The following is an 8,385-nucleotide window of genomic DNA, read 5'->3' as shown; positions in this document are numbered from 1 at the left end:
CCCCGCCCTGCCACTCTGCTCTCTTATTTGCTCACATTGATAGTTTTTTTCTGATTTGTCAACCTTGATTACTGTTTTTGGTTCTCTGTGTCTAAAATATTGAGTCTGTTCTGGGCTGGCTCTGGTCTGAAGAAGTGGGTCTGTCCCACCAAAGCTCACCTCATAAATTCTTTTGTTAGTCTTTAAAATGCTACTTGACTGGTTTTTTGTTTTCATTTCAATTGGTGCCTGTTGATTTCAGTGCCTCTCTACTTTCCTTTTACATCACCTGCACAGCTGGCAAGAAGGAACTAACCTGTCAGAGTCCTCTGTGACTGATACCTGTCACATGACAGCCTGTAAGAAAAGTGGCAGATTGGGGAAGTAAAAGGGAGAGGGTTTGATTGACTCCAAAAGGCGCTGTATGCTAATCAGGAGGGGTGTGTCTGCAAACAGCCACATGCGACCACCTCTGATACACTGCGTCCCAAAGCGGGTGAATTGGGCTTCAGCGAAAGGGGTGGTTGATTTTAGACTTTTGTCCCTTAGTTGGAGGAGGGTGGAAGCAGCTGTTTGAAAACGTTCCCCATGGGCAGGAATCTTGTGCCTGTTCTGCTGGGTGTGCAGCTGAGGAGTATGTGTTTAAGACTGTACTTTTAGGGATCATTTCTGTAGTGTGTAGTTAGAGGAGTGGATGTGGGTGTTCTTGGTCTTACCAACCATGGTGATGAATTGACGTGTTCTCTTTGGAGCATGAGGTAAACAAGCAGTGCTGCTGTTTGTTCTTGATGATTGTTCTTGTTTTCTTTTGGAAGCAAGAAGAAGAGAACCTAGTCTGAGTGGTTGGTTTTTATTGTAAAGTTTAAAAGAAGTTTTTAGTGTGGGGAGAATTGCGTTAGCTGCTTTTGCATGAAATGTTCAGGAGCAGAGAGAGTGAAAATGGTGTTTAAAAGTTTCTGTTTCTTAGTTGTTAAAAGAATTTTATCCTTTTTTGATATACACGCACATTTCCTTTGTTACACTATGCTGCAATTTTCATGTGGGGACCTGGTTCTGCTTTTCTACCCTTTTCTCTGTGGCTGGCTGAATCTGAACCACAGAGTGATGTCAAAAGGCAAACTTTCCAAAGCCACCTTCTGACAGATCAGCTTTTGAAAGCGAGCGTCCGCACGCCCCAAGCGAAAGGAGATTGTGAGCCGCTCTTTGAAAAGACCAGGCCCTTGGTTTGCAAGGAAGCAGCCACATGTCACCGGGTGCTCTTTTGGGAGAAAAGGGGCAGAAAATGCCGTGGCTGCGCTAGCAAGGCAGATAAGCCCTTCTGGGGGCTGCAGCCTGGTGCTCCTTTAAAGGGCTCCTCCAAAACACACTCATTCTGCACATGCCAAGGGCTGGCTTGTACCCAGAGCACCAAGAACTCAACCACATGGAGAAGCCACTTGGTGGCACACAATGGCCCCCAGAGACTCCCTGATGCCCGACCCATCCAGGCCATGGTCAGCCTGTAGGCACTGCTCCGAGCTGCCACTCTCCAGCAGCGAGTGATGGGACAGGCTGGTTCTGGGGGATTGGAATGACACCCGCTGGCCCCACAACTTCAGTATGACAAAGAGGCTATTTCTGGAGTTAAGTCATTGGCCCTCCCCGGCCCCCCAGCACCATGACACACAGGTGCAGCGCACACTCCCCTTGCACAAGGGGGTAGCCATTGCTATGTGGAGGCTCACTACCCTGGACAGCCACCAGTCATTTGGCCATCAATTGGGGGTGGGCAGGGCCACCATTGCGGCTGTTCTGCTGGAGGTAGGGCATGCTTGGGGCACCTCCCCACCATGGGGAGGAGGGCTACCAGGCAAGGGGGACCCTCAGAGACAGGGGAGAGGGACAGCGTGGGGTGGCTGGGGCCAGGTGGGGGGAGGGGAAGTGGATGCATGGAGCACTCCACCACGCACACATGGACATGTTCTCCCCACACACCATTCAGGTCTTCTGGGCAATCAAAAACAACCTACTTTACTGGGTTGTCCGTGTCTGGGATCTGCAAGTCACCCTAATGGGGGCTCAGAAGCTGGACTTCCCCAAGTGCTTCAGAGCTCTGGATGGGACCCACATTGCTATCCAGGCCCCAGAATGCAGCACAGGCATCTTCATCAATTGCAAGGGGTACCATTTTGGGGTGCTCCAGACCTGCGCGGACAGCAAGGGACGATTTATGGCATTCTGTGTGGGTTTGTCTGGGTGAGCCCACAAGGCCCGTATCTTCCAACTCATGGCTCTGCTGCAGCATGCAGGAGAAGACATCCATCCCAACCTGGGAGCTACCAAATGGGGACACCACTAGCCCCCCGATATAATGCCCAATGCCATTTACCCCTTGCATGAGTGGCTGAGTTGGCCCTACAGGGGACACACTGAGCCCAGCCAGGACATTTTTATTTAGTTCCTAAACTGGGCTTGCAATATTAGGTGGCTGAAGGGCACTTTCAGGGCCCCCTCAGGATACTGGAGGTCATCCTGTGCAATGTACCAGATGTGGTGGGTACATGCTGCTCCCTCCACAACACCGTGGAGGTAAAGCAAGAGCCGTTCATGCAGGGGTGGGTTTTGGGTCTGGCCACGGCTCCAAGCAGCTGGCTGCTTTGCCATGCTGTCAGGCACAGAGGGTCAGGGTGCAGGTCAGGAAGTTCCTCTGGGAGGCCTTTGTGCGGGGGCCCATGTGACCCCCCAACTTCCAGCCACCACCACAACTCCCTTCCCACGCACCCAACTCTCGCTATCAACCCCACCCCCCAACACTCCCATACCCTCCCGGCCTCCCAATAGACACCAGGGACAGGGAGTGTTGCTAAGGAAAGTATTCATGAAACTCTGGCAATGGATTCCAAACTGCATAAACAGAAGTGTAAACAATTAACAAGAGGGATGGGGGACTATAGACAATTGGGGTCCTGGGGTGGGCAGTGGGGGCAATGGAACTTAGAGGAGGTCATGGAGAGGGGGTGGGGTAACAGAACTCAGAAAGGGCTCTGAGGAGCGGGTGGGAGGCCACAGTCCATATTCTCACAAGGGCTGGGATGGAGCTTGGACCATCAGGAGGTAGGGACAAGGAAGGGGTCCAGTGGGCTCAGGCTTGGGCTCTCTGGGGGCTACAGGAAGGGAGGGAGGGGATGGGGGAAGGTTGGGTGGGAGCAGGGCACCAATGTCAGGGTCTGTGGGTGGATGGGTGGGGGGAACTGTGGGACACTGTGAGTGACATGTGCAGGGAGGAGCTGCAGGGTCTGTGGGAGGGACTGGTGATGGGGTGGGAGGCTGAGCCAAGCACGTGGTCACAGCCTGTGTGAGGGTGTCCAGGCTGCCTGCCACCCAATCCCAGGCCTCCTGCTCCATCACCAGCCTCTCCTGCATGACAGCAGTCACGTCCTACAGGGTGGTGGTGTGAGCAGTGACAGCAGCAGCTTCCTCCTCCCCACAGTGGCACCAGCACATGCCCCAGCACTGGCCCCAAGTGGGCTCTCTTCGGGGTGCAGTTCCAGCCCCCTCGCCCTCTGGTGTGGGCCTTTCTGGCTTGTGTACAGGCCTTGTCTGGCCCCTGGATGGTGCAGCTCTGGAGACAGAAGGGGACCCAGGGAAAGGCCATCAGTACCATGACCTGGCCCTGGGGGCTGTGTGCCCCCTTCCACCTTGTCCCCCCATCTGGCCCGGGGTCCCTGAGGGATCTGTGTGGCTGGGGGGTCCCTGCGAGGGTGGGACATATGCAGTGTAGCTCAGCCTCCCTCCCTGGGCATGCAGCCTGTGGTGCTGTCCTCAGGGGCAGGTGCTGAGTGTTGCATGAGGCCCCCATTGAGGCTCAGGGAGCACAGCCATGTGGGGTGCATCCAGACTGGAGCTGGTGGCTGTGTGAGTGGGCCACTGCTGGCCTCCCCTCCCCTTGTGCCAGACATCCAACATGCACGAAACCTACCTTGGTGTCCCTAGAGGAACTGAAGGGAGGCCCAGGTGGAGGGGGCCCAGATGGAGACCTCTGAGGACACAGAGATGATGAGGGCCCCATTGCTGGAACCCCTGTCATGGCTCTGGGCTTCTGTTCCTGTGCCTGTTGGGTGGGAGCTGCTGCCTGCTACTGGTCCTGACACCTCCTGCAGCCCCCTGGCAAGCGCCATCTGACCTGGTGGTTTGTAGGACGTGGGTGGTCAGTGCTGCCTCCTTGGGTCCCAGGCGGCCGTTGAGCTCCTGGAAGTGGGGCAGGTAGCGGCCACTGCCCCTCGAGTGGCTGGCCTCATCCTGGGCCTGGCAGTTGGCCTGCCACAGTTCCTTCACTTTTCTCCCCAGTAGTTCAGCTGTTCAGGTGGGGTGACCCTCGGAGCTCAGGCCAGAGAACAGGTGGCTGAAGGCTGCAGCATCCTGGCACCAGCCAGTCATGTGGAGCAGCAGCTCCTCATTCCCCAGTGTCAGAAGTCCTTAAACTCAGTCTCACTCCAGGAGGGGCCCTCGTCTGCGTCCCCTGGCTGGGCTCCTGACACAGCTCAGATGGGTTGAAGGGGGGTCTGGGGGATACAGGGCTGTGGTCAATGGCCATGGATTGCCCCATGGAACTTTCACTGGGGCAGAATGATCCCCCTCCCCCACCATCTGCTGCCCGAGGGCCACAGGTCCCTCGAATGTTCCCTAGGGACATAGAATACATTTTGCTGTGTGCACCAAGGCCTGGGCAGATGTGCACCTCCAAGAGAAACACCGGCTGCTACCTGTGGGGCTCTCCTAATGAGCCGGGCAGCACCTGCATCTCTCCTGAGCAGCCGCCCAAGCACACAGCTTCCAGGGACACTGCCGGGGCCGGGGCTGAAGAAAGGGGAGGGCAGCAAACCCCACCAGCTGTCTGGCAGTGTTCCTGACCAGCCTCGGCCCACCGAGCATTCACCAGGGCCTCTGGCCCGGGGGGGCAGAGACAGTCTCACAGCTGTGATGGCCGAGTGGTTAAGGCGTTGGACTAGAAATCCAATAGGGTTTCCCTGCGCAGGTTCAATTCCTGCTCACAGTGAGGGCTGTGTTTTAGCCACATCCTGGAACCAGGACAATACAGCAGTACACACCCTGAGACACTGCCCAGGGGCTGTCTGTGACCAGTGTGTGGAAGAGGCCAGGGGAGTCTGTGCCTGGGGGAAATGCTGACGCTGGGGCATGGTCACTGCTCTGGCTGCTGCTGGGCCCAGCCTGTCTCCTACATCAGTGTGACACTCACCTGTTTAATGCCCTGGCAAGGACTGGGCAGCCCTGGTTCATCTGCAGCCAGAGATAGGGCAGCTGCCTCTGAGGGAAGGGCCTGTTCCCAAGGCTGGCTCAGGGGCTCTGGTCTCTCCCAGCTCCTAAGCTGTGCAGTACACAGCTGGGAAAGGGACAGACACTTGCCCAAGGGGAATGAAAGTCACAATCTCCTCTCTGCCCCAACAGCAATAGGCTGATCTACAGAACCAGACACAGGCCAGCATCCCTTCCTATGGTTCTCCCACAGGTTGTGGGGACGAGCTTAGTGCAGGGCCAAAAAGGGGGCACAGCATAAAAACTGTCATCACCCCTTTTCTGGGGCAGCCACCATAGCTGGGAGACCCCGGCTCCTCGGCTCTGTGGGGCAGACTCAGTGATGCTCCTTTACTCCTGGAGCCCCTGGTTCTGGGGCTGAAATTTGGCTGGAAGCACCTCTGGGTAATGGACTGCACAAAGGGGAGGCTTTGCGAGTTGTCTGTGGGGGCATTGTGATGTGAGAAGAACTTGCTTTCCCCCAGCTCCAGCTCCTTCAGTGGGTTTGGTGTGTAATTTCTTGCTTTTTTTTTTTTTTTTCTTCTCTCTCTCTCTCTCGTCTGTTTGAAAAAATGTCTCTGCAAAGAGGCGTGTGAGAATTTTTACCTGGTTTGTGTTTCATGTGTGTTAACAATTTGAGTTTTATGTATATGCTCTTGAATGTTTCATGCCGTTTTTTCCAAATGTATTTGATGTGCTGTGTGGATGAATCTGTGATTTTATTGAATTTTTTGTGTGCTGCATAATTTTTGCCCTTTTAAGGTGTGGGTCGCTGTCCTCTGGAGCAGCAGGGTGGATAGGTTGTAGGCTGAGGGCTCTATAGCCGTGTCTACACATGCATGCTACTTCGAAGTAGCGGCACTAAATTCGAAATAGCGCCTGTCACAGCTACACGCGTCGGGCGCTATTTCGAAGTTATCTTGGATGTTAGGCGGCGAGACGTCGAAGTCGCTAACCTCATGAGGGGATCGGAATAGCGCCCTACTTCGACGTTCAACGTCGAAGTAGGGACCGTGTAGTCATTGCGCGTCCCGCAACTTCAAAATAGCGGGGTCCGCCGTGGCGGCCATCAGCTGAGGGGTTGAGAGACGCTCTCTCCAGCCCCTGCGGGGCTCTATGGTCACCGTGTGCAGCAGCCCTTAGACCAGGGCTTCTGGCTGCTGCTGCTGCAGCTGGGGATCCATGCTGCAGGCACAGGGTCTGCAACCAGTTGTCGGCTCTGTGGATCTTGTGTTGTTTAGTGCAACAGTGTCTGGGAGGGGCCCTTTAAGGGAGCAGCTTGCTGTTGAGTCAGCCCTGTGACCCTGTCTGCAGCTGTGCCTGGCACCCTTATTTCAATGTGTGGTACTTTGGCGTGTAGATGTTCCCTCGCAACGCGTGTTTCAATGTGGTGCTGCGCAACGTCGAAGTTGAACATGGACGTTGCCAGCCCTGGAGGACGTGTAGACGTTAGTTGCTACATCGAAATAAGCTATTTCGATGTAGGCTTCACGTGTAGACGTAGCCATCTATCTGTGTCAAAAGAGACACATTGTAAAAGAAGCCAGAGGGTTCTCTCTTTTCAGGAGAATGAGGCACTTTCTTGCACAGAGAACAGCTGTTATGTAAAAGTACAACAAAAGACAGAACCATCTGCTTCCCACCTGAGGCAACTCCCCCAGCCTTTTGCAATGTGGTCTTCTTGAACATTTTATATTCCTCTAATGCTGCCCTGACTGCACTTGTATCGAGGGCCAAAAGGAAAAGCCCATTTTACCAGCAGAAGTTGGATGACCATCAGGCTCTTAATCTGGCAGTGCCGGGCTCAAGCCCTTCTCTGGGCAGCTGGCTGTTAATTTGCTTTGTGCCCTGGAGCCCAAAGAGTCCTGCCTACAGCTGGAGCAGTGGTCCAGGCTCCAGACTGGGGGGTGATGCCCTAGAAAGGAAAACTCACTGGCAATCTTCCATGGTCGTACAGTGGTTAGTACTCTGCACTGTAGCTGCAGAAACCTTGGTTCAAATCCAAGTCATGACAGTAAGAGCACAGGGCTGGTACCGCTTTTATTTTCCCCAAAAGGGCGGTGAAGCACTGCAATGCGTTACCTGAAGAGGTGGTGAAATCTCCATCCCTGGAGGTTTTTAAGCCCTGGCTTGACAAAGCCCTGGCTGGGATGATTTAGTTGGGGTTGCTCCTGCTTTGGGGAGGAGGCTGAACTCAATGATCTCCTCAGGTCCCTTCCAGCCCCGGGTTTCTGTGGTTCTAAGCCCATAGCCACAGGAATGGGCCTGGAAAACACAGGGTCTGTCTGGTGGAAGCTTTGTGGGGCCAGGTGCTGAGAAAGCCCCGGGCAGAGAGAGGGAGACCTGGGAGACACAGGATCTGCAGAGAAGCAATAAGGACACAGTCCATGCTGCCAGCTGAGGGTGAGTGGTGTCCAGAGGGCAATGCCAGCCAGCCCCAAAGGGTAAGGGGCCAGTGGGGAGGTCTGGAGCCATTGTTCAGGGCTCTGCTTCCTGCAGTCTGAGTTCAATGTCAGAAGCACCTCCTGGGGCTGCCTTACTGAGGCACAGCCCTAAAGCTCTCTGAGCTGCTTCCCTCTCCTGTCCTGCACGAGAGCGAGTGGGGTGACTGGCGCCTGGTGGAGCCAGGTCTTTCGCCCAGCCAGATGGAAGGGTTCAGGCGATCGGTTGGTGCGCTGGAACTTGGCAGTGTGCCCAGAGCTCCCTGGAGTCCTGATGCTGGTGTGATCTTGTGAGCCTGGGGCAGCCCTCCCTGGAAATGCCGTATCTCTCCTGCTGAAGGCTCTGGTGCAGTGAGAAGTGATTTAAACTCCCCACTCGCATGTCCACAGCGCTCTTCTGACCCCAATAGGCCCCCTGCCGCCCATCCCTGCAGTGTGGGAAACAAAAGTTTGTGACCAAGAGAAAACAAAGGAACAGGACGGGAGGTGTTACAAGGCAGGTCACAGGCATACAAAGCTTTCAGAAGCCTTCTTCCATGCCGTGCTGGGGAGTTTGCAGGCCTGAAAGTCCCTCTGCAACACACCCCCATCTGGGGTGGGTCATTCAGTGCTTTTCTCAGAGCTCTGATTGTACAAAGGTGACCCCAGAGGGAAGAAGCAGAAACCTGGGATA

At 55.1% G+C, this 8,385-nt stretch overlaps 1 non-coding gene and 1 pseudogene across 1 annotated transcript; both read left to right on the top strand.

The window, feature by feature from the left end:
* The first annotated feature begins 623 nt into the window (after window positions 1–623).
* Window positions 624–823, top strand: LOC142016241 (small nucleolar RNA U3; annotated as a pseudogene).
* Window positions 824–4,932: 4,109 nt separating this feature from the next.
* TRNAS-AGA (transfer RNA serine (anticodon AGA)) lies at window positions 4,933–5,014 on the top strand. Its single transcript has one exon. It is a non-coding gene; the product is annotated as a tRNA-Ser (tRNA).
* Window positions 5,015–8,385: the final 3,371 nt, after the last annotated feature.

The sequence above is a fragment of the Carettochelys insculpta genome, chromosome 7 (genome assembly GCF_033958435.1).
Source record: "Carettochelys insculpta isolate YL-2023 chromosome 7, ASM3395843v1, whole genome shotgun sequence".
In the NCBI taxonomy this organism is placed as follows: domain Eukaryota; kingdom Metazoa; phylum Chordata; order Testudines; family Carettochelyidae; genus Carettochelys; species Carettochelys insculpta.
Note: the sequence above shows the minus strand (reverse complement) of the source record. Positions and strands in the feature narration are given on the sequence as shown.